General features: G+C 42.0%; 1 protein-coding gene across 5 annotated transcripts in view; it reads right to left on the reverse strand.

Annotated features, from left to right (window-relative positions):
- Positions 1-27,667, reverse strand: part of ldlrad4a (low density lipoprotein receptor class A domain containing 4a) — a 363,373-nt gene that overhangs the window by 188,630 nt on the left and 147,076 nt on the right. The window lies entirely within an intron of this gene.

Consider the following 27,667-nt stretch of genomic DNA (forward strand, 5'->3'; position numbering starts at 1 on the left):
GTTCAATTTGACCTGCTCCACCACAAGCTCTCTTCATCACTTTGTGACCAAGAGATCTAGCATTCAATTACATGAAAAGTGTGAAATTGCAGTACTTAACCCAGTAGACACCCACTAAACATGCTAGAAAAGATTAGGTCTTTCTGTTCAAGTGTAATCAAATCTTAAACATTGTGCTAAGTCTTAAACACTACCAAATCACCTCTCTAGTTTGACTTTCGGGAAAGTGGAACGGATCCACTTCAAATCAGCCATGATCTTATTGAATGGCGGGGCAGGCTCGAAGGGCTAGATGGCCTACTCCTACTCCTATTTCTTATGTTCTTATGGTGTGGAATCTCAAACCTTTAAATTTCAATTATTGCTGGAGATATTTAAATATTTCTAAAAACTAACCAAAAATATATTTCTGTGACTGACCTCTATCCCTGAATCCCATATTGTCCCCACATTTTGGGCATTCTGCACAATATATATTGAACATCATATTCAAATTTACATTTCCTGATTTAGATTCTGTGCATCTCATAAGAACATAAGAACATAAGAAATAGGAGCAGAAGTAGGCCATCTAGCCCTTCGAGCCTGCCCCGCCATTCAATAAGATCATGGCTGATCTGTCGCTGCTCAGTTCCACTTTCCCGCTTTCTCCCCATAACCCTTAATCCCCTCTCTTATCAAAAACCCATCAACCCGCGTCTTAAAAATATTTAGCGAGGCAGCCTCCACCACTTCAATGGGCAGAGAATTCCAGAGATTCACCACCCTTTGAGTGAAGAAGTTCCTCCTCAACTCCGTTCTAAACCGCCCCCCTTTTATCTTGAGGCTGTGCCCCCTAGTCCTACTGTCTTTTTTGAGCGGGAAGAGTCTCTCCACCTCTATCCTATCCATCCCATTCATCATCTTATACGTCTCAATGAGATCTCCCCTCATTCTTCTAAACTCTAACAAGTACAAGCCCAGTTTATTCAGCCTCTCCTCATAGCTCAACCCCCTCAACTCCGGTATCAGCCTAGGAAACCTCCTCTGCATTCCCTCCAAGGCCAAAATATCTTTGCGCAGGTGCGGCGCCCAAAACTGCACACAGTACTCCAGCTGCGGCCTCACCAATGCCCTATACAGCTGCAGCAAGACCTCCCTACTTTTATATTCAATCCCCCTCGCGATGAAGGCCAGCATCCCATTCGCCTTCCTGACCACCTGCTGCACCTGCAAGCTGGGTTTTTGCGACTCATGCACAAGGACCCCGAGGTCCCTCTGCACCGTCGCCTGCTGCAGTTTTTCGCCACGTAAGTAACAGTCCTTCCTACCATTATTCCTACCAAAGTGGACCACCTCGCACTTGCCAACATTAAATTCCATTTGCCATTTCCTGGCCCATTCGCCCAGCCTATCTAGATCCTTCTGCAGACTCTCCACTCCCTCTGCACAATTTGCCGTTCCCCCAATCTTGGTGTCATCAGCAAATTTCGACACCCTACACTCGGTTCCCTCCTCCAGATCATCTATATAAATGGTAAAAAGCTGAGGCCCCAGCACCGACCCCTGGAGCACTCCACTAGTCACCAACCGCCAATCCGAATAGCACCCGTTGACCCCCACTCTCTGCCTCCTATTTGACAACCAATCCTCTATCCACGCTAACACCCTACCCCCAACTCCATGTCCCTCGACCTTCTGCAATAACCTCTTGTGAGGTACTTTGTCAAACGCCTTCTGAAAATCTAGAAAGACCACATCCACCGGCTCTCCTCTATCCACCGCCCTAGACACATCCTCATAGAACTCCAGTAAATTTGTCAGACACGACTTCCCTTTAATGAAACCGTGCTGCGTCTGCTCTATCAAGCAATTCCCTTCAAGATGCCTCGCAATTTCCTCCTTAATGACAGATTCTAACATTTTACCTACCACAGATTTTAAACTAACCGGCCTATAATTCCCCGCCTTTTGCCTGGCACCCTTCTTAAACAACGGCGTAACATTAGCCATTTTCCAATCATCTGGCACTTCCCCGGAATCCAGCGACGTCTGGAAAATAACCACCAAGGCATCCACTATCACCTCCGCCATTTCTTTCAGAACCCTCGGATGCATTCCATCCGGTCCTGGGGACTTGTCCACAATCAGCCCCTCCTCAGTATGGATTTTTCATTCTGATAGGTTGAAGAGGCATCCTGGTGTTGGCCCCATTTACACTAATCCCAGAACCCCCATAGAAGGTTTCATGCTATAACGGATATCGGAAATCTTAAGTTGCTAGGCAAAGTTCACAAAAATTGTCTAGCTATAAGCACATTGAATGGCAAGCATCCTTCATCCATTGTTGACTACATCTAAAGCAGCAAAACCTAAACAAATTGTTCTACTCTGGTCGAACTTTAAATTCAAACTCAATGTTTCCTCTTGCATTTGCTGACATCTTCATCCCACTTTCAGACATTAACATTCATATTTACTATTTCAAGTCCACAACAGAGGTACAGAAAACAGCACACTGGCCTTTTGTGGACTATGGCTGATTATGGATGGATTACAAATTTATTATTCCAATTCTTAAAAATTATTTCCAGTGCCTTTCAGTCAACAACATATGCACTGAAAGACCAGCTAATGGGCTGGACACACCTACAAACAGCTCAAACTAACATTCATATTGTCCATATAATAAATACGTAATAATATAAATACAATGTTGTATGTCCCATTTGTTGCTGAATTACATTGTATTCAAAACATCTTCTTTCCTACAACAATGGTTATACAAGCTCCAAGCTCAGCAAATTTGAATGCCTTTATCTATATTTGGCAAACTCTTCTACAGCTGCATTAATAGTCATCTTGCTATCATCTTTAACTCCTCTGAAATCTAGAAAAAAAACAAACAACAAATGAGTAATCTTGGCAGTCTGCATAGGCTCTACCAGTTGTCTCCGTTACTCAAATGATATGATCAAATTTAAGATCTGGCCAGATTATTGGTATTAACTGCATGTGGTAGAAAGCTCAAAATAATTTTCGTGCATCTGAATGAAAGCCACACAATACAGACACAATAGCTGCTACTTAACAATAAGTACATAAAATTATGTAACTGCATCCACGGATTGCTCAAAATTCTTTCTGAACTCTTTGTTTAAAGCCTTTGTTTAAATACTCAAAGTGTCAATTACTATGGGGGGAAAAAAGGGAAAAGGTTTATAACAACAATTATATCAATTGAATCATTTTTTAACGTCTTTGAATGACTTCACTGAAGTTTATACTTAAAGATCTTAAAAATCATTCTCCTAGAAACTCTCCCAAAATGTTGGACTTGGACCTGGTACTTTTATCCAGGAGTGTTACGGAGTTGAATCTTATTACATGTATAAAAGGCAAGCACAAGGGAAAAGGATAATAGGAAGAGCACAAGAAAAGTGAGAAGAAGGGAGACAGGGACAATGGAAAGCTGAGGAAAACGTCTTGGCCTTTTGGCTAAGATCAAGCCCAAGGTCAGATGTAATACCTGCTTTTTTCAGCTTGAATCTAGTACAGTTCTCTTGTGGGGACCATGAATTGAATTCAATTTGAATCAGCTTGTGGAGCAAGCAAGGAGGAGGACTGATTTGATTTCATTTATTGTCGTCATATGTATTGGGATACGGTGAAAGGTATTGTTTCTTGCACACTATACAGACAAAACATACCACTCATAGAGTACACAAGGGACAAAGAAAGGAGGATGCAGAATATAACTTTATAGCTGTGATGCAGAGAAAGATCAGCTTAATATAAAGTGGGTCTATTCAAAAGTCTGATAGCAGCAGGAAGAAGCTGTTCCTGAGTAGGTTGATACATGATCTGAGACTTTTATATCTTTTTGTCAATGGAAGAAGGTGGATGACAGTGTGTCTGGGGTGTGTGAGGTCCTTAATTGAGCTGGCTGCTTTTCCAAGGCAGCAGGAAGTGTAGACATAGTCACTGGATGGGAGGCAAGTTTGTGTGATGGATGGACTGGGCTATGTTCACAACCCTTTGTAGTTTCTTACAGTTTTGGTCAGAGCAAGAGCCATACCAAACTGTGGTACATCTGGGAAGGATGCTTTCTATCATGCATCTGTAAAAATTGGAGAGTCGTAGTGAACATGCCAAATTTCCTTAGACTCCTGAGAAAGTAAACACATTGGTGGGCTTTCTTAAGTATAGTGTCAGTATGCAGGGACCCCTGTCCACTCTGCACATCAGCTTTGTAACTCTGAGAAAGGAATTTTTTTAAAAAACTGGCTGAGAATAACTGGGCCTCTGAACACTCATACCGAAGGAAAAGTGGAAACGACCAGTTGATGGAGAGATGAGAGCGAGTTGTGTGACAGTGTATTGAGGGAATAATGGGAGGAAAGTTTGATGGGGAGTTCAAACGGGTCGGGGTTATGAAGAGAGTAGGATCTGTGAAAGGGGAATGGATGACGAGGAATTTAAGAGGTAGGGCACATTAGGGTACTACAAGTGATTAAGAAGTTAGCTACTAAGGATCACATTTCATCCCAACACTGGCTAGATGCTGCCTGGTGACCTTTCTCCTGACTGCAAGACACAATGAAAGAAAAATTGAGAAACACAGAAAAGGTCAGTTAAAGAGAAAGAAACAACAGAGAAAGAGATGAACAGAGGCAAAAGAGACACAGAGAGAACAATTGAGAAAAAAAATAAAGCTAACCGATTAGTATAGGACATTGATTTGTTCGGCTTTCAACTTATGGCAAGTCATGAAGATTCTCGTTCAGATAACGATAAACAGTTAATTCTGATTTCATTAAGTTGATCGGATTCCAAAAATCTGAAATATTATGTAATTCAGTAAACACTGCAATACTAGCATTAAACTGATGAGAGTGAAAAAGTAACACGATGGAATGGATTAGAAATTAATTGGACACTGCAATGTTAATGACTAGATTGAAATATATTTTTGTTAGCACGGAGCAGAAGCTACTCTTTGCAACAATATCTGTTTCAATTCTTTCCTGCACTGCCTAAACCAATAGTGTGCTTATTCATCCTCCCTGGTGGTCTCGTGGTTCGGATTCAATGCTTTCTCTGACATGGCCCGGGTTCATTTCCCAGTCAGGGAATGAAGATTTATTATTTGATTTGATTGATTATTGTTACATGTATTAGTATGCAATGGAAAGTATTGTTTCTTGCGCATTATAGAGACGGAGCATACCGTTCATATAGAAGGAAAGGAGAGAGTGCAGAATGTATTGTTATAGTCATAGCTAAGGTATAGAGATCCATTCAAATATCTGTTGGCAGCAGGGAAGAAGCTGTTCTTGAGTCGGTTGGTATGTGACCTCAGACATTTGTATCTTTTTCCCAATAATAAATCAAATCAAATAATAAATCTTCATTCCCTGACTGGGAATTGAACCCAGGCCATGTCAGTGAAAGCGCTGAATCCTAACCACTAGACTACCAGGGAGGATGAATAAACCAACTATTGGTTTAGGCAGTGCAGGAAAGAATTGAAACAGGTATTGTTGCAAAGAGTAGCTTCTGCTCAGTGCTAACAAAAACTTGTTTCAATCTAATCATTAACACTGCAGTGTCCAATTAATTTCTAATCCATTCCATCATGTTACTTTTTCACTCTTATCAATTTAATGCTAGTATTGTAGTGTTTACTGGATTACATAATATTTCAGATTTTTGGAATCTGATCAATGAAGAAGGTGGAAGAGAGAATGTCCGGGATGTATGGAATCCTTAATTATGCTGTCTGCTTTTCTGAGGCAGTGGGAAGTGTAGACAGTATCAATGGGTGGGAGGGTGGTTTGTGTGATGAATGGGCTTCATTCATGACCTTGTGTAGTTTCTTGCAGTCTTGGGCAGAACAGGAGCCATACCAAGTTGTGATAAAACCAGAAAGAATGCTTTCTATGATGCAGCTGCAAACGTTGGGTGGCACGGCGACACAGTGGTGAACATTGCTGCCTCGCAGCGCCATGGACCCAGGTTCAATTCCAGCCTCAGCTGAATGTGGAGTTTGCATATTCTCCCTGTGTCTGCATGGGTTTACTATGGGTGCTCCGGTTTCCTCCCACAGTCCAAATATGTGCAGGTTAGGTTGATTGGCCATGATAAATTACCCCTTAATGTCAGGGGGGTAATATGTGGGGTTACAGATTAAGGACAGGACCTCATTGAGTCATACAGGTTTACAGCATGGAAACAGGCCCTTCAACTCAACTTACCCTTGCTGCCTTTTTTTTAAACCCCTAAGCTAATCTCAATTGCTGACATTTGGCCCATATCCCTCGATACCCATTGTACCCATGTAATTTTCTAAATGCTTTTTAAAAGACAAAATTGTACCCATCTCTACTACTACCTCTGGCAGCTTGTTCCAGACACTCACCACCCTCTGTGTGAAAAAATTGCCCCTCTAGACACTTTTGTATCTCTCCCCCTCACCATAAACCTATGTCCTCTAGTTTTAGACTCCCCTACCTTTGGGAAAAGATACTGATTATTTGGCTGATCTATGCCCCTCATTATTTTAAAGACCTCTATAAGATCACCCCTCAGCCTCCTATGCTCCAGAGAAAACAGTCCCAGTCTATCCAGCCTCTTCTAATAACGCAATCCATCAAGTCCCAGTAGCATCCTAGTAAATCTTTTCTGCAATCTTTCTAGTTTAATAATATCCTTTCTATAATAGGGTGTGCAGAATTGCACACAGTATTCCAACTGTGGCCTTACCAATGTCTTGTACAATTTCAACAAGACGATCCAACTCCTGTATTCAATGTTCAGACCTGGGTGGGATTGTCGTCGGTGCAGGCTTGTTGGGCCAAATGGCCTCCTTTTGCACTATGTATTCTATGATCTGAAGATGGGCAATGAACTAAGGGCGAAATTAAACTAAAGAGAGCAAAGCCATATATTTTTATATTAACAGACTTTGCAATATTAATATTTTCAATAAAATGTATTGCATTGAATTCACTAAAAGGAACAGGAAATCATAGATCAAGTAAACAACAAGAGAGTCCTTCAGTATCTAATAAGCTGATACAGCAAGCAAATTATTTTTTCTCTAACAGTCATGGCCAAACTCTGAAAACAATAATAGTATAATTATCATATTCTAATTGGTCAGTTGCAAAATTTTAAAACTGGATATAACAATCTGTGCTGCTTATCATACCTTGTAATAAATAAAAGTGAATCTAGACTTCCTGAAGATTGACACAATTCCATGAGTGCCAATAATAAAGTTAACATAAGAACTAGGAGTAGGAGTAGGTCATCTGGCCCCTCGAGCCTGCTCTGCCATTCAATAAGATCATGGCTGATCTTTTTGTGGACTCAGCTCCACTTACCCGCCCGCTCACCATAACCCTTAATTCCTTTACTGTTCAAAAATTTATCTATCCTTGCCTTAAAAACATTCAATGAGGTAGCCTCAACTGCTTCACTAGGCAAGGAATTCTGCAGATTCACAGCCCTTTGTGTGAAGAAGTTCCTCCTCAACTCAGTCCTAAATCTGCTTCCCCCTTTTTTGAGGCTATGCTCCCTAGTTCTAGTTTCACCTGCCAGTGGAAACAACTTCCCTGCTTCTATCGTATCTATTCCTTTCATAATCTTATATGTTTCTATACAATTTCCCCTCATTCTTCTGAGTTCCAATGAGTATAGCCCCAGTCGACTCAGTCTCTCCTCATAAGCCAACCTTCTCAACTCCAGAATCAACCTAGTGAATCTTCTCTGCACCCCTTCCAGTGCCAGTATACCCTTTCTCAAGTAAGGAGACCAAAACTGTACAAGGTACTCCAGGTGTGGGCTCACCAGCACCTTATACAGCTGCAACATAAATTTGCTGTTTTTAAACTCCATCCCTTTAGCCGTGAAGGACAAAATTCCATTTGCCTTCTTAATTACCTGCTGTACATGCAAACCAACTCCTTCAGATTCCTGCACAAGGACATCAGGTCCTTCTGCTCAGCAGCATGCTGCAGTTTTTTACCATTTAAATAATGCTGTTTTTGCTGTTATTCCTACCAAAATGGATGATCTCACATTTACCAACATTGTACTCCATCTGCCAGACCCTCGCCCACTCACTTAGACTATATCCCTTTGCAGACTTTCAGCGTCCTCTGCACACTTCGTTCTTCCACCTATCTTAGTGTCATCTGCGAACTTTGACACACTACACTTGGTCCCCAACTCCAAATCATCTATGTAAATCGTAAACAATTGCGGTCCCAACACTGATCCCTGAGGCACACGGCTGGTCACTGATCACCAACCAGAAAAACACTCATTTACTCCCACGCTTTGTTTTCTCTTTGAGCTTTTTTTAAGCTCAAAGCTGTAGGAATTCAGAATATACCTTCAAAATAAGATTTTAAAAATTATCTTACAAATAGATAGCAATTGGTACTTGAGAGGAGTTGTGCTGAAGCAAGGGTATGGAGGTAAATGGACTAAGTGTTGGGATGAAAACATCCTAATCTATATCGATGACTTGAATGCAAAAATCAAGTCAAGTTTCATAGGTCACTACAATTGGAGAAGCTCTAAAAGTAGAGAATGAATTGTGGACAAAATATGGGCTGGACCAATGTGGAATGAAATTTAGCCTGGACGTAAGAAAGAAGAACAGTTAAAGAATAGGAGCAGCAATAGATCATGTGGTCTGTCAAACTCATCGTCACTTACCCATCTGTCACATGTCCCTAGTAGAGATTCATAACCTTCTGTCCTACATCTCAGTCCCTTGTCATGTAACTATGTTGCAGATTTCCCAGCCTGGTGATATAATCTCTTTGTGCTGTGGTCAAACGAGCCACCTAACATAGTGATTTACAAAGCACACTGGGATAGTTGGCCAAGTGCAGAAATGGACAGGCTGCAGCCTTAAATGAACATTGGACAGAGAGAAACAGGCTGCAGCTCCAGACTACAAAATACACAGGAAACAGGCCATCTTGAAGACATTGGAAATCCTTTGGTCAAACATACTTGTTTACTAGACTAAGGGGTGCATTAACCCCTTATTTGGGAGGGAGCTATGTGACCTACATGACTCCAGTACCTACGGGCATGGCCATTGGGAACACATCCAGAGATCAGTGTGGCAGCACCTGATTGGACTCTATCGATCAGGGTGATCAAACCTGATTGATTGCTTGATAATAATCAAGAGACCGCCCAAAAGGGCAGGAAGCCAAGAGGGTTGAAAGTTGCTGCACAACTGAAGCAACTCTCTCTCTCACGAACAACACATCACGAGGATGTGGAAGAGACAGGAACAGAACAACAGTGACTACCACCAGCAACTGCCACCATGAGAACAGCCATCACACCAACGATGGAAGGAAGACCAGAGCCAGAGTATCAGACCAGACCAAAGGACCAGTCTACACTGAGAACCACCGAGACCAACACATGGATAAAAGCCAATATCTGCCTGGGTACTTGCCAGTCACATAAAAGTTAGGTCAAGTCTGGTATTGAACTTGAACTTTAGTATTCTGTAAAATAATTATACGAACTGTGCGGTTGATTAACATTAATGGTATGTATGAATAAATATTATTGTATTAATAAGAAGTTGACTTGCAGTTCGTTATTCACCACATAAGGATTAAAACACTCTGTGCGGCAGTGTCTTCAGTACCAAGTCCCTTCAGAATTTTCTGTTTCAATTATATCACCTCTCATTCTTCTGAATTCCAGAGAACAGAGTGGGATCTTGAACCCACATTCGCAGGAGTGCCAGCAGAGACTCAAGATCTGGAGAGAAAGCTCATTGCACTTGAGACGGTAATAGTGAACCACCTTCTTGAATTACTGCAGTACATGTGACATAGGTACACCCACAAAGTGTTAGGGACAGAGTTCCAGAATTTTGACTCATCGACAATGAAGAAACAGCACTATAGTGCCAAGTTTCCCATTGACTGCATTCCATGCCACCGGGACAGCCACCATGGGGGTGCAGCATCAGCAGGACCACAAGATCTTGCTGATGTGAACAGCCAGAAAATTCTGGCCTATGTTCTGCATTCTCCACTTGCCTGGATCCTTGAAACTCCAAGAACATTTGGGAAGCTCATTCCACCCACCAGTTTAATCATTCACACTCTCCACCAGTGAAGCACAATGGCAACACTGTGTACCACTGTTGCAGCAACTCGTCAATCCTCCTTATACCTTATCTTACAAACTTGCAAGCTCTACCACCTAGATGGATAAGGGTGACAGATGAATAGGGACATCACCTCGTGAAAGTTACCCTTCAAGTCACATAACATGCTGACCTGGAACTATATCACCATTCCTTCACTGTACACTTCCATTCACTTCACAGCAAAGATCACATAAATAGGGAAAAGGAACCTTGGTTCTCAGGGGAGGTTGCAACATGGATTAAGAGGAAGAGAGAGTTGAATGAAATGTACAAGCAACAAGGAACAGATCAGATGCTGAAGGAGTATAAAAAATGCAAGAAACTACTTAAGAGGGAAATCAGAAGGGCTAAAAGAAGACATGAGTTTGCTTTGGCAGACAGAGTGAAGGAAAATCCAAAGAGCTTCTATAGGTATGTTAGGAGCAAAAGGATAGTGAGGGATAAAATTTGTCCTCTTGAAAACCAGAGTGGTAGATTGTGTATGGAACCAAAAGAGATGGGTGAGATACTAAATGGGTTTTTCGCGTCTGTATTTACTGAGGAAACGGACATGGAGTCTACGGAAATAAGGCAAACAGGTAGGGAGGTCATGGAACCTTTACAGATCACAGGGGAGGAGATGCTGGCTGTGTTGAGGCAAATCAGAGTGGATAAATCTCCAGGACCGGACAGGGTATTCCCATGGACCTTGAGGGAGGCTACTGTTGAACTTGCAGGGGCCCTGGCAGACATATTTAAAATGTCAGTATTCATGGGGGAGGTGCCGGGTGATTGGAGGGTGGCTCATGTTGTTCCGTTGTTTAAAAAAGGTTCCAAAAGAAAAATGGGAAATTATAGGCCGGTAAGTTTGACGTCGGTGGTGGGCAAGTTTGGTTAGACAGGGACTTATTAGGGAGAGTCAACATGGCTTTGTGTGTTGTAGGTCATGAGTTTTTCGAGAAGGTCACCAGGAAAGTGGATGAAGGGAAGGCGGTGGATGTTATCTACCTGAATTTCAGCAAGGCCTTTGATAAGATCCCTCATGGGAGGTTAGTTAGGAAGGTTCAGTCGCTAGGTATAGATGGGGAGGTTGTAAATTGGATTAGACACTGGCTCAATGGAAGAAGCCACAGAGTGGTCATGGAGGATTGCTTCTCTGAGGGAAGGCCTGTGACTAGTGGAGTGTTGCAGGGATCGGGGTTGGGTCCATTGTTGTTTGTCATCTATATCAATGATCTGCATGATAATGTGGTAAATTGGATCAGCAAATTTGCTGATGATACAAAGATTCGAGGTGTAGTGGACAGTGAGGAAGGTTTTCAAAGCCTGCAGTGGGACTTGGACCAACTAGAAAAATGGGCTGAAAAATGGCAAATGGAATTTAACGCAGACAAGTGTGAGTACTGCACTTTGGAAGGACAAACCAAAGTGGAACGTACAGGCTAAATGGTAGGACTCTGAAGAGTGCAGTTGAACAGAGGGATCTGGGAATACAGGTACAGAATTCCCTAAAAGTGACGTCACAGGTGGATAGGGTCATAAAGAGTGCTTTTGGTACACTGGCCTTTATAAATCGGAGTATCGAGTATAAAAGTTGGACTGTTATGGTAAGGTTATATGAGGCATTGGTGAGGCCGAATTTAGAGTATTGTGTACAGTTTTGGTCACCTAGTTACAGAAAGGATATAAATAGGGTTGAAAGGGTGCACAAAGGTTCACAAGGATGATGCCAGGACTTGAGAAGCTGAGTTACAGAGAGAGATTAAATAGGTTAGGATTTTATTCCCTGGAGCGTAGAAGAATGAGGGGAGATTTGATAGAGGTGTATAAGATTTTGATGGGTATAGATAGAGTGAATGCAAGCAGGCTTTTTCCACTGAGGCTAGGGGAGAAAAAAAACAGGGGGCATGGGTTAAGGGTGAAAGGAGAAAAGTTTAAAGGGAATATTAGGGGGGGATTCTTCACACAGAGAGTGGTAGGAGTGTGGAATGAGCAGCTGGATAAAGTGGTAAATGTGGATCACTTTTAACATTTAAGGAAAACTTGGACGAGATGAGACGGGTGTGGAGGGATATGGTCCAAGTGCAGGTCAGTGGGACTAGGCAAAAAATGGTTCGGCACAGACAAGAAGGGCCAAAAGGCCTGTTTCTGAGCTGTAATTTTCTATGGTTCTATGTTGTTGGGTCAAATTACTGGAACTACCTTCCTAATAACACTGTAGATTTCAATTCACTCTGGACTTCAATTGTTCAAGATGGCAGCTCACCACTGCCTTCTCAAGAGTAATTAGGGATGAGCAGTAAATATGGGCCTTTCCAGCAACACTCACAAGCCATGAAAGAATGAAAAAAGGTTGGAACTCTTACCTTTATCTTGAACTAATATACATTCCTCATAAATATTTTCATATTTAATTTGTTAAACTAATTGGTTCTCCCTCCTTAAATATTTTGCTATCTTAAGTTATTTACCTGTTACAGAAACAGTGAATTCACTCTCCTCACAAAGGCCAGAGTTATTTGTTTTCACAAGTCTATAGATCTCCATAAATTAAGTTTCTGGCTTCTATCATAGTAACACCACAGAATCAGAGAACTGTTACAGTATGGAAGGAGGCCATTTGGCCCATCATGTCTGCAAACATCTCTATCAAATCAAATAGTCTTCCTCTCTACCAGGAGAACAATCCCAACCTCTCCAATCTATCCTCATTACTGAAGTTTCTTATCCCTGGAACTATTCTTGTAAACTTCTTCTGTACTCTTTCCAACGTGTCCAACATCCTTCCTTTAGTGTGGCACCCAGAACTGTACACAATATTCCAACTGAGGTCTAACTACTGTCTCATACACATTCAGCATAATCTTAGCCCTTGTATTCTGTGCCTCTATTAATAAAGCCCAGAATACTATATGCTTTATTAACTATTCTCTCCACCTGACCTGCCGCCTTCAATGAGCTATACACAAATACCCAGGATCCTCTGCTCTTGCACCTCTTTCAGAATTTTACTCCTTATTTTGTACGACTGCCCAATGTTCTTCCTACCAAAATGTATCACCTCATGTTTCTTTGCATTGAACTTGATCTTCCACTTATCTGCTCACCTCACCAACTTGTCTGCGTGCTTTTGAAGTTCTACACTGGCCTCTTCAGTTTACCATAATTCCAAGTTTTGTGTCATCCACAAACTTTGAAATTGTCCCCTATACACCAAGATCTAGATCATTATTACATATTACTAAAAATCAGGAAAAGGATCCAGTACTGACTCCTAGGGAATACTATTAGAAACCTTTCTCTGAAAGCCTGAAAAATATTTACCATTACACTCTGTTCCTTATTATTCAGCCAATTTCGGTTCACATTGCTACTGTCCCTTTTATTCCATGAGCTATAACTCACGCCTGCCTCAACTCTTCTGCTGCTGATACCCTCATTCATATCTTTGGTACCTCTAGAATTGACTCTTCCAAAGCAGTCCTGGCTGCTCTCCCACCTTCTACCCTCAAACCCTCTTCATCATGTTTTAACCTGTAATAAGTGTCGTTCACTTCACCCCTGTGCTTGTTGCATTGCACAGGTTCCCAGTCAAACAATGTCTTAATTTAAAATTCTCATGCCTCTGGACTACACTGCTGCCTCTCTACCTCACTTTCCTCTTTTAAATCAATCCTAAAACCTACTTCTTTGACCAAGCTTTTTGTCATCTGAGTAATATCTCTCTACGTGACTCAGTGTCCTATTTTGTTGCATAATGTTCCCGTGAAGCGCCTTGGGATGTTTATTACCTTAAAGGCACCATGTAAGTATAAATTGTTGTTTTCTCAGCTGGGCAATCAAGGAAATCACTGAGCCGAGGACACATACATGCCACATCAAAGAGGTAAAACTTAGAAGAAAGGACCCAAGGTCACCTTGTGAAGTCCAGAAAAAACATTTCTACTGCTCTCGGACCATAAGGAATGCAAATTCTCTTGTTCAGGGCCTCTCTGGATCCTTTCCTGCTTGCCACCATGTTTAACTGACAGATCCAACATTGCATGACTGCCACAGTCAACAGTTAAAATCATACTGGGATCCTAATTACAGCAGCTCAATACTTCAATATCAATGCCTGCAATGGGCAGCAACACGCAAGGACAGAGGGAGAAATGTGCATCTATTTTAAACAGCCAGAGTTAAAAATCAACTCTTGAGTTTTTATATTTAATACATGAAGACAGGCAGCTGTGTTCCTAAACATCCAGGATCAGCAGTGTTAACATAGAATTTAATCAATCTGCAGACTATACAAACTAGAGTTAAAATCAATAATGTTATCATACATCTATCCCCAGAGCTAAATAATGCAGAACTTCAAACTGTGATAACTAATGACTTGTTATAAGAAACAGAAGACATTTGCTAGACTCTAACGCAATATCTGCATTGACTCGTATTTGATTATAAGAGAAAATGCCCTTACTTTGTCTATTACCTAAGCCAGCATCTTAGTGTACGTCCTGAGAGACCACAGCTTCACTTGGGCACAGTCTGTCTAGACAGTATTCATGATCCATCTGCCTTGCTCAGCCAGGATGATGACAAACACTATTAGAATTCACAAGCTTTCAGTGTGCAAGTCAGTAATCCCACTCTGAAAATTACTATTGATGTTAAAGCTCTTAAAATAGCATCATCCATTTCATTAACATCTGCACTAGACTACTAAATATTTAATGAACTTGATAAATTTTATCTGCACTAAAATTGCTGCAGATAAAAGCAGAATCTAATGGAACTTATTCGGCTAACTCTTTCAGTTTTAAAAACCCAATCCCATCCTAGTGTTGAAAGGGGATTGAGCAACTGAAAAAGTGTTAACTACATTCTTTAATATGAGGGTAAAGTAAGAAATAACTTGCATTCCTAAGGCTGTATTGAGATCATTGGCAGAGGGAGGGAATGTGCTGATTGGGGTGTGAGGTGAGGGAAGGGATGAATGGAGCTGGCCGGACACATCCAGGAGGACAGGAATATGGGAAATCAGAGGGGCAGCACTCCAGGGTTGAGAGGCTGGTCAGCGATTGATTGGCTGGCAATCGGAAGGCCGGCAGTGCAAAGCTATTATGCATGTGCCAATCTCTGCTATGACAGATTGGCGCATGTGCAGTGGCCCACTCAGTACAATGCTTCCACCCCCAGATTTTCATCATAAATCTCGCAAGGGCAATCTGTAGCGCTCAGAGTGTGGGAGATTCATTTTGAAAATCCCATTTAAAAACCAGCAGGACTTATTCCAGTTTTTACATTAATTTGGTACTTAGAATTTTTTGGGGAGAATCCCAGCCATCATCTGATCAGTATCACATGGCTGTTTGTGGGAGCTTACTGCACACAAAATTGGCTGTCACTTTTCCTACATTACAACAGTGACTACATTTCAAAAGTCATTCATTAGCTGTAATATGTTTTGGGGTCTCCCTAAGATCTGGAAATGCACTATATGAGCGCAAGTCTGACTGCCTTTCCTTATGCCCTCTGGATGCACTTCACTGCCAATGAATAAGTGCAGTAACTGTTGTACTGAAAGATATAACAGCCAATCATTATAAACAGTGAGATCTGGTTTCCACACCTAGTTTTAAAATAAATCATGCTGTGAAACAACAAGGCCTGGGTTTTTATTTTAGAGTACATAGCGATTAAGTGCATGGCCATTTTAAATGCAAGCCTAGGAACGTAAAGGGGTGGACTTCTGTGTCTTGCATAGAAGCACTTGCATTGCAGCAAGGCCATGCAGGTTAGAGGGAACATTGCTGTGGAAGATTTATTACATTGCTGTAGAAGATTTATTACTTAGCATAATTGACAAAGTTTGTCACTGGGCCACTTTATGCTATGTTGGATGTTTCACATAAACAGAAATTAGTCATTTATTTTGAATTGGCAGTTACACTGAAGCCAGTGAAAATTTAAAACAGTATGAATGAACATGTCTCATGGCAGGGTCTCGCAATGTTTGGTTTGAGCATATAGTCCCATTTATACAACCACTTTCATAATGACCCACTTACAAAACACCTAGTATCACTATGAATGTTCCAGAATAATTGCAGCACATGGATACTTGAACTGAATCAGGATCTTCTTTCCTGATTGTATTGAGCATACCCACTCATCCTACCCAACTGAATCCAGCAAATTTAGATACATTTTGGCAACTAAACCATCTAAGTGGATTGCATTATCATTAGATGTTGTGCATTGGTCTTTTGACAATTCCTCAATCATTTCATAAGAAACTCTGAGGATCTGAATTAAAACAGAAAATGCGGGAGGTCAGGCAGCATCTGTTTAGAGGAACAGAGTCTGTTTCAAATAATTTCAAGTCTGTATGACTTTTCATTAGAGCTCTGAAGGAGAGTCATACATACTTGAAACGCTAACTGTTTCTCTTTCAACAAATGCAGCCAGACCAGCTCAGTCTTACCAACATTTTCTGTTTCTATTTCAGATTTCCAGCATCTACGTATTTTGTTTTCTCTGAAGACTTTAATTAAGGCTTCTGGAAGGTAACATTCAGAATCTGGGTGTGCAAACACATAACAACAACTATTTGTGTTTATCTAGCACCTTAAACATAATAAAATATCCCAAACCATTCTACAAGAGAACTATCAAAAAAAAACATTGGCATGGAACCACAAAGGGGGCAGGCATCCAAGAGCCTGGTCAAAGGGATAAGTTTTAAAGAGCATCTTAAAGTACACAAGAGAGGCAGAGAGGTTTGGGAGGGAAATCCAGAGATTAGAGCCATGGAAAAACAATTAAAATTGGAGGAGTGCAGATATTTTCAGGTTGTGAGGCTGGAAGAAATTAGAGATAGCGAGGTACAAAGAAATGGAGAGATTGATGAGAATATTAAAATCAAGGTATTGATTAATCAGGAGACAACATAAACCAGCAAGTACAAGGTACAGAGTGGATAGAGCTTGGTATGACTGAGGCTTTAGGGAGTAGATAGAATCATAGAACGTTTATGGCAGTCAAAGAGGCTACTTGGCTTATCATGTCTGCGCTGGCCAAAAACAGCCACTCATCCTAATTCCACTTTCCGACATTTGGTCTGTGGCCATGAAGGTTACAAAACATTAGATGCACATCCAGATATCTTTTAATTGAATTGAAGATTTCTGCCTCTGCTACTTTCAGGCAGTGACTTGCAGACCCCTACAACTCTTCGGGTAAAAATAATTTCCTCATCTCCCTCTACTCTTTCTATCAACACTTTAAATCTCTCACCTAGTCACTGACTTCTCTGCTAAAATAAATAGACCCTTCCAATTTACCCTATCCAGTCCCCTGGCAATTCTGCACATCCCAATCAAATCTCTCCTCAGTCTCTTCCATTCCAAGGAGAACAATTTCAGCACATCTCATCTTCCTGATAACTACAATTTTCCAGTTCTGGCAATATCCTCCTTAATTGCCTCTGTAACCTCTCTAGTGCAATTACGTCCTCTCTTTAATGACACACAGTACTCAGTTATTGCTTAACTATGTTTTATTTGTTCCTGCTCTCAGCTAATAAAGAAAAGGATACAATTTGCCTTCTTAACAACCTTAACGACCTGTCCTGCTACCTTCAGGAATCAGTGGACATTCACCCCACAGTCCCTTTACACCTCTCAGTAGCCTTCCATTTATTGCACAACCCCTTGCTTTCTTTGATCTTTCAAAGGCACCAACTCTCACTTCCCTGGGTTAGAACGTACAATAGTACAGCACAGGCCCTTCAACCCACGATGTTTTGCTGAACATGACGCCAAATTAAACTAGTTCCTTCTGCCTGTTTCTGGTTCATATCCCTCTTTTCTTTGCATATTCATGTGTTTATCTAAAAGCCCCTATCATATCTGCCTCCACCACCATCTCTGGCAGTGTGCTTCAAACACCTAACATTTGCTGTAAAAAACTTGCCCCTCATGTCTCCTTTGAACTATCTCCCCCTTACCTTAAGTGTATGCACCTTAACATTAGACATTTCAACTCTGGAAAAGAGATTCTGACTGTCAACCCTATCTACGTCTCTCAAAACTTTAAAGACTTCTATCAGATATCCCCTCAGCCTCTGCCACTTTAGAGAAAACAACCCTAGTTTGTCCAGCCTCTCCTTATGGCTCAAGTCCTTTAATCCAAACATCATCCTGATAAGCCTCTTCTGCACCCTCTCCAAAGAGTCCAGGGATTTCATAGTAACTTCACTGCAGTGTTAATGTAAGCCTACTTGTGAGAGTAATAAATAAATTTTAAAAATATCCTTCCTGAAAAGTGGTGACCAGAATTGTACACAATATTTTTAAGTGCAGCTTCGCCAAAGTTCAATAAAGCTGCAACATCAGATTCTGAGTCTAGTATTCAATGTCCCGACCAATAAAGAAAAGCATGCCATACACCTCCTTTACCATCCTGTCTACTTGTGTGTCACTTTCAGGGAGCTATGGAGTTGAACCCTAAGATCCTTCTGTAAATCAAGGCTTTTCATGGTCCTATCATTAGCTGATGAAAAGATTGAGGAAAAGTTCTGGAGGTATTGAGGGGCAGTCGAAGTAACGAACCTGGTGTGGTCAGCGTGTCAAGAGGGTTGGATAGACACATAAAACTAAAACGTAGAGAGACAGGCCTTAAAGCAGTGTAAAAGAAGATATACACAGCTAGAAGAAAGCTGTATTTCATATTTAAAAAGGAGAAATCTGGAAAAGGGAAGACAAGAGAGTTGCTTTAGTTAAACAAGTTCAGAAGTAAAAGAGAAAAAGTCTCAAGGAACTGCAAAACTTGTCCCAAAAGAGCAGGAAGGAAGAAAGCTGCAAACTCTAACCATCCTTGACATTCAGTGGTGTTACCATCACTGAATTCCCCACTGTCAACATCCTTGAGGTTACCATTAACCAGAAACTCAACTGGACTACCCACATAAACACAGTGGCTTCAAGAACGGGTTATAGGCTAGGAATATTTCAGCAAGTAGCTCACTTCCTGACTCCCCAAAGCCTGTCCACTATCTACAAAGCACAAGTCAGGAGCGTGATGGAATACTCCTCACTTACCTGGATGGGTGCAGCTTCAACAACACTCAAGAAGCTTGACACAATCCAAGATAAAGCAGTCCACATGACTGGCACCACATCCACAAACATCCACTCCCTCCACCACCGATGCACAGTAGCAGCAATGTGTGTGCTATCTACAAGATGCACTGCAACAATTCACCAAAAACTTTTAGACAGCACCTTCCAAACACACAACCACTTCTATCTAGGACAAGGGCAGCAGATAGATGCATTAACACCTTCAAGTTCCTCTCCAAGCTACTCACCATCCTGACTTAGAAATATATCGCCGTTCCTTTGCTGGGTCAAAGTCTTGGAATTTCCTCCCTAATGGTATTGTGGGTCACCCACAATAAGCAGACTGCAGCACTTCAAGAAGGCAGCTCACCAGCACCTTTATTTATTAGCCACAAGTAGGCTTGCGTTAACACTGCAATGAAGTTACTGTGAGGATCCCCTTGTCGTCACATTCCAGCGCCTGTTCAGTTACAGTGAGGGAGAATTTAACATGGCCAATCCAACTAAACTGAACATCTTTCAGACTGTGGGAGGAAACAGGAGCACCCGGACGAAACCCACGCAGACACAGGGAGAACATGCAGACTCTGCACTGACAGTAACCCAAGGCGGCAATCAAACCTGGGTCCCTGGCGCTGTGAGGCAGTAGTGCTGACCATGATGTCACCATGCCACTTTCTCAAGGACAAATAGGGATGGGCAATAAATGCTGCGATGCCCATGTCCCACAAATAAATTTTTTAAAACTGCTTTGAACAGGGAATAAGCTAAAAAGTTTAAAACAAAATGACTGGCACTCAAAAGTCAGGCTTCAACTTTGAAAAAAACCATAGCTGCAACAACCAGAAACACCCTACCTTGACACATTGTTGTAAAATACACCTACAAAGGGAAGTCAGCTGTATCTGAACAACAGCCTGTACAGAAAGAAATTACAGTCTTAAAGCAGTAATGTATTTAGCGTTGTACAACATTTAATGCAATAACCATAAGAATGAATAAAGGAAAGACAATGGATAGGAAAATCAGAGAAGAACCCAGATAGAGGATAACATTAAAAATAGACCTCAGCAGAGCAAGAGGCAGCGCTAGACACAGAATGGTAGTAAAAGACCCAGAGAAGGGGGTTGGGGGCACTGAGAAACCTCAGTGAGAGTGGAGCAATGAAAATCACAATGTGGGAAGAGGGGGAACATTGCAAAACTCTGGTGAAAACCCAAATAAGAGGGCAACAGAAGATCCTTGGTGAAAACCCCCGGGGGGGGCCCAAATCAGAAGGCAATGACCCTCTGAAGACCCTCAGTGACTACGTGAAGAGCTGAAAGCAACAAGATGCAGTTGTGCTCCATCCTGTTATATTGTAATGAGAAGTTCTTTGGAGGTTTTAGCAATAAACTACAAATAGGTGATAATGTAGTCAGTCAGAAAGGAAAAAAAGCCACAGCAAAGGAAGAAGACAAAGAGAAAAGAGTTGGATAAATTTTACTGACAACCACAGTAAATAAAAAAGCAGGTAAAACTTTGTGACTCTAATCTAAAGGGGAAGTGGCCCACTTAGCTAAGAAACTTATTCGGGCCAGTGATAAGCATTACAATAGTCACCAACAAGCGGCGAAGGAACTGGAGTCAGAGCACAAAGATCTGAAAAAGATAAAAAGGGTCAAGAGAAAAAGCACGAGCAGAACTCAACAACAGAGGTCATTGCTGGAACTCGAGGCGGGCCAAAGAAGTCCCCTTGTAATGGATGCTAATGGTTTTGTGTTGGGTGAAAGAACTGATAGTCTGAGTGAAACACATCAAAGATTTGATTCATGGTACTCATGTAGGACATCCTGTATAATTTACTGCAGGAGTCACCATTCTGTTCAAATAGAGCAATGATCTAAGTAAAGTTGTTGCAACTACAACAAAAGGAATATAGCAATTCTTAGAAGAGATCATTATCTAATGTTGTCAGAAGAGACTGTTGAGTTAACCTTAGAAAAAACTATGAAACAGATACACTAAATGGATGCAAAAGCAGAGCAATGATTTACGAGTAAAACTAGCACATGCTGAGAATGAGAATTTGAAATTCTCATTCTCCAGAACAGCTGAACCATTAGACATAACCAAATCATGCATGAGACTGGGTAGGCAACAGTTGGGAAATAAAACTGATTTTGGAACAAATTAAATAGGCTGACGAGGGTGTTAATTGCAGAGAACTTTTAACAAAGAGAAGCCACTTAAAACTGTCCGTACATGTGAAGGGACCTCAAATGAAATTCCTGGTAAAGGGAAAACCAACTGCAGGAAATGGAGCTGGAACTGGAACTGGTTCAGATTGAACTGCAATTGGCCAAGGCTGAGTGCAAAATTACAGACGGAGGAGATGCAAAAGCTGGGTTGAAGATGAGTGGAAAAGCATAGGTGTGCTGATGGGGGCTAGACAAAGCAGCAAGGCTGAGAAGTAAAGTAAAATCATACATCAGAACAAAATTACTCAAATGATCACAAGTACAAGAACCAGTATGATAAAATGGTCGATGGAGAGATGCGAATAAGAATGCTAGAGAGGTGGAACTTCATCACATCTCTGATCTCTGTATCAGAAATAGAGCAATATGGTCATTTCCTTCACATATAACAGGTCAAGGTTGAGAATGAGCTGGCAATGCATAAGACTGTGTTGCACTGTGATGATGGTACCTGCATGTACTGTGCAGTAGGATGTTTGACAGAGAATCGCATCAACAGAGGATTGGTGAGTGATGCAAAGAACAAAGAACAATACAGCATAGGAAACAGGCCCTTCGGCCCTCCAAGCCTGCGCCACGCATTGGTCCAACTAGACCATTCGTTTGTATCCCTCCATTCCCATGTTCATGTGGCTATCCAGATAAGTCTTAAACAATCCCGGCGTGTCCGCTTCCACCACCCTGCTTGGCAGTGCATTCCAGGCCCGCACCACCCTCTGTGTAAAATACGTCCCTCTGACATCTGTGTTAAACCTCGCCCCCTTCATTTTGAACCTGTGACCCCTCGTGATCGTCACCTCCAACCTGGGAGAATGTTTCCCACTGTTCACCCTATCTATGCCCTTCATAATTTTATACACCTCTATTAGGTCTCCCCTCATTCTCTATCATTCCAGGGAGAACAACCCCAGTCTACCCAATCTCTCCTCATAGTTAATCTCTCCTCCATACCAGGCAACATCCTGGTAAACCTTTTCTGTACTCTCTCCAAAGCCTCCACGTCCTTCTGGTAGTGTGACCAGAACTGGACGCAGTACTCCACATGTGGCCTAACCAACCTTCTATACAGCTGTAACATCTGACGCCAATTTTTATACTCTATGCCCCGTCCTATAAAGGCAAGCATGCCATATGCCTTCTTCACCACCTTCTCCACCTGTGATGCCACCTTCAAGGATCTGTGGACTTGCACACCCAGGTCCCTCTGTGTGTCTATAATACCATCCTTAGAGCCTATATATACCATCCTCAGAGTAATGTAGTCCTGGGTCAGCACACACTCTAGGACAGAACTTTGAAAGCAGCAACCCTGTATGGAAGAATCCCATGCAAGACCGGATTTGGAACTGTGCATCATGGCACGGTAGCATAGTGGTTAGCACTGCTGCTGCATTGTGCCAGGGACCCAGGTTCGATTTTTAGCTTGGGTTATGGTCTGTGCGAAGTCTACACATTCTCCCCATATCTGTGTGGGTTTTCTCCAGGTGCTCCGGTTTCCTCCCACAGTCCAAAAGACATGCTGCTAAATTCTCCCTCAGTATACAAGAGTTGAAGGAATGCAGCAACTAGGGGATTTTCACATTAACTTCAATGCAGTATTAATGCAAGCCTACTTGTGACACTATAAATAAACTTTAAACTTTACTAGTAGTAGTGTTATGAAAAATTCAAGCCTCAGAAGCTCATGATTGAACAACTGCTACATCGATTTACAAATGTCTAATTTGTGTGCATAATGTGACTTGATTTATTGTCACATGTATTAGTATACATGTGTTAATATTAGTGTGAAGAATTATTTCTTGCATATGAAACAGACAAAGCATACCATACATAGAGAAGGAAAGGAGAGAGTGCAGAATGTAGTGTTACAACCATAGCTAGGGGGTAGAGAAACATCAATTTAATAGGAGGTAAGTCAAAGAACAAAGAAAATTACAGAACAGGAACAGGCCCTTCGGCCCTCCAAGGCTGCTCTGACTGTGCTGCCCGACTGAACTAAAAATCCTACCCTTCCAGGGAACATAATACTCCATTCCCATCCTATTCATGTATTTGTCAAGATGTTCCTTAAAAGTCACTATCGTATCTGCTTCCACTACCTCTCCTGGCAGCAAGTTCCAGGTTCTGGGTAAAAAACTTGCCTTGTACATCTCCTTTAAATATTGCCTCTCGCACCTTAAACTTATGTCCACTAGTAAATGACTTTTCAACCCTGGGAAAATGTTTCTGACTATCCACTCCGTCCATGCCCCTCATAACGTTGTAGACTTCTATCAGGTTGCCCCTCAACCTCCATCATTCCAGTGAGAACAAACCAAGTTTCTCAAACCTTTCCTCATAGCTAATGCCCTCCATACCAGACAACATCCTGGTCTATCTTTTCTGTACCCTCTCCAAAGCCTCCACATCCTTCTGGTAGTGTGCAACCAGAATTAAACACTATATTCTAAGTGCAGCCTAACTAAGGTTCTATAAAGCTGCAACATTACTTGCTAATTTTTAAACTCAATGCCCCGGCTGATGAAGGCAAATCGTATGCCTTCTTGACTATCTTCTCCACCTGCGTGGCCACTTTTAGTGACCTGTGTACCAAGGTCCTTCTGCTTATCAATACTCTTAAGGATTCTGCCATTTACTGTATATTTCCTATCTGTATCAGACCTTCCAAAATGCATTACCTCACATTTGTCCAGATTAAACGCCATCTGCCATCTCTCTGCCCAAGTCTCCAACCGATCTACATCCTGTTGTATCCTTTGATGGCCCTCATTGCTATCTGCAAATCCACCAACCTTTGTGTTGTCTGCAAACTTACTAATCAAACCAGTTACATATTTCTCCAAATCATTTGTATATATTATGAACAGTAAAGGTACCAGCACTGATCCCTGAGGAATGCCACTTGTCACAGCCCTCCACTCAGAAACGCACCCTTCCACTGTTACCCTCTGTCTTCTATGACTGAGGTGGAGATGCTGGCATTGGACTGGGGTAAACACAAGAAGTCTCACAACACCAGGTTAAAGTCCAACAGGTTTATTTGATAGCAAAAGCCACTAGCTTTCGGAGCGCTGCTCCTTCATCAGGTAAGTGAGAGTTCTGTTCACAAACTGGGCATATAGAGACACAAATTCAATTTACAAAATAATGGTTGGAATGCGAGTCTTTACAGGTAATCAAGTCTTAAAGTACGGACAATGTGAGTGGAGAGAGCACTATTCTATGACTGTGCCAGTTCTGTATCCACCTTGCCAGCTCATCTCTGATCCCATACGAGTTCATCTTCTGCATCAGTCTGCCGTGAGGGACCTTGTCAAAGGCCTTACTGAAGTCTATAGCCAATATCCACTACCCGACTTTCATCAATCTCTTCATGACTTCCTCAAAAAACTCGATCAAGTTAGATACGGCCTCTCTTCACAAAAACCATGTTCTGTCTCACTAATACGTACACTTATTTCCAAGTGGGAGTAAATCCTGTCTTGAAGAATCCTTTCCAATAATTTCCCTACCACCGACGAAAGGCTCACCGGCTTGTAATTACCTAGATTATTCTTGTTACCCTTAACATAGAACAGTACAGCACAGTACATGCCCTTCGGCCCTCAATGTTGTGCCGAGCTATAAGCAAACCCAAAATCAAGCTGTCCCACTCCATATAATTCTGATGTGCTCCATGTGCCTATCCAATAACCGCTTGAAAGTTCCTGAAGTGTCCGACTCCACTACCACAGCAGGCAGTGTATTCCACACCCCAACCACTCTCTGAGTGAAGAATCTACCTCGGACATCCCTCCTATACCTCCCACCATAAACCTTACAGTTATGCCCCCTAATAACAACTACATCCACCTGAAGAAATAGTCTCTGCACATCCACTCTACCTATCCCCTTCATCATCTTATAAACCTCTATTAGGTCACCTCTCATCCTCCTCCTCTCTAAAGAGAAAAGCCCCAGCTCCCTCAACCTTTCCTCATAAGACCTATCCTCCAAACCAGGCAGCATCCTGGTAAATCTCCTCTGCAATCTCTTCAATGTTTCCACATCCTTCTTATAGTGAGGTGACTAGAACTGAACACAGTATTCCAAATGTGGTCTCACCAAAGTCCGGTACAGTTGCAACATAACCCCACGGCTCTTGAACTCAAACCTCCGTTAATAAACGCTAACGCACTATAAGCCTTCTTCACAGCTCTATTCACTTGAGTGGCAACCTTCAGAGATCTGTGGATATGAACCCCAAGATCTCGCTGTTCCTCCACATTCCTCAGAACCTTGCAGTTGACCCTGTAATCTGCATTCAAGTTTATCCTACCAAAATGAATCACCTCACACTTATCAGGGTTAAACCCCATCTGCCATTTTTCGGCCCAGCTCTGCATCCTATCAATGTCTCTTTGCAGCCTGCAAGAGCCTTCCACCTCATCCACTACTCCACCAATCTTGGTGTCATCAGCAAATTTACTAACCCACCCTTCAGCCCCCTCTTCCAAGTCATTGATAAAAATCACAAATAGAAGAGGACCCAGCACTGATCCCTGTGGTACACCACTGGTAACTGTGGAGGCTGAAAATTTTCCTTCCACCACCACCCTCTGTCTTCTATGAGACAGCCAGTTACTTATCAAAATTGGCCAAATTTCCTTCTACCCCACACCTCCTTATCTTCTTTATGAGCCTACCATGGGGAACCTTATCAAACGCCTTACTAAAATCCATGTTTACGACATCAACTGCTCTACCTTCATCTACATACTTAGCTACCTCCTCAAAGAATTCAATCAAATTTGTGAGGCAGGGCTTACCCCTCACAAAACCGTATTGACTATCCCGGATTAAACTGCATCTTTCCAAATAGCCATAAGTCCTATCTCTCAGGACCCTTTCCATTAATTTGATCACCGAACTAAGACTAACTGGCCTATAATTATCAGGGTCATTCCTATTTCCTTTCTTGAAGAGAGGAACAATATTTGCCACTCTCCAGTCCTCTGGCACAATCCCTGTGGACAGAGATCAAAGCTAAAGGCCCCGCAATCTCATCCCTTGCCTCCCAAAGTATCCTAGGATGTATCCCATCTGGCCCAGGGGACTTATCAACACTCAGGTTTTCCAAAATTGCTAATACATCTTCTGTCAGAACATCTACCTCCTCCATCCTATCAGCCTATATCATGCATCCTCAAAAACATTGCCCCTTTCTTAAACAAAGGAACAACATTGGCTATTCTCCAATCTTCTAGGACCTTCCCTGTAACCAGTGAGGACACAAAGATTTCTCTCAAGGCCACAGAATTTGCTCCCTTGCCTCTCTCAGTATTTTGGAGTATATCCCATCAGGCCCGGGGACTTGTCTACCTTAATGTTTCTCAAGAATCCCATAACCTCCTCCTTTTTGACCTCAACACAATCCAAACAATCTATACACCCTTCCTCAGGCTCATCATCCACTAATTCCTTCTCTTTGGTGAATACTGACGCAAGGTATTAATTTAATACCTCACCCAATTCTCTGGCTCCAGACACAGATTCCCTCCTCCGTCCATTCAGAAGGCTGATGGCAACAGGAAAGAAGCTGTTCTTGAGTCGGTTCGCAAATGTGCTCAGACTTTTGTATCTTTTTCCCAAATGAAGAAGGTGGAAGAGAGTATGCCTGATGTGTGTAGGGTCCTTGATTATGCTGGCTGTTTTTCCAAAGCAGCAGGTAGTGTGGACAGAGTCAATGGATGGGAAGCTGGTTTGCGTGATGGACTGAGTTTCGTTCATAACTCTTTGTAGTATCTTATGATCTTGGACAGAGCAGGAGCCATACCAAGCGGTGATACAACCAGAAGGAATGCTTTCTATGGTGCATCTGTAAAAATTGGTGAGAGTCGGAGCGGACATGCCAAAATTCCTTAGCCTCCTGAGAAAGTAGAGGTGTTCGTGAGCTTTCTTAACTATAGAGTTGTCATGAAGCGACCAGGAGAGGTTGTTGGTGATCTGAACACCTAAAAACCTGAAATTCTCGACCAATTCCAATTCACCCCTGTTGACATAGACAGGAAGAAGTCTCAGAACACCAGGTTAAAGTCCAACAGGTTTATTTGGCAGCAAAAGCCACTAGCTTTCGGTGCACTTGCTGCCCCTTCATCAGGTGAGTGGGA

The sequence above is a fragment of the Carcharhinus amblyrhynchos genome, chromosome 8 (assembly GCF_965287045.1).
Source record: "Carcharhinus amblyrhynchos chromosome 8, sCarAmb.v2.hapA, whole genome shotgun sequence".
Taxonomy (NCBI): domain Eukaryota; kingdom Metazoa; phylum Chordata; class Chondrichthyes; order Carcharhiniformes; family Carcharhinidae; genus Carcharhinus; species Carcharhinus amblyrhynchos.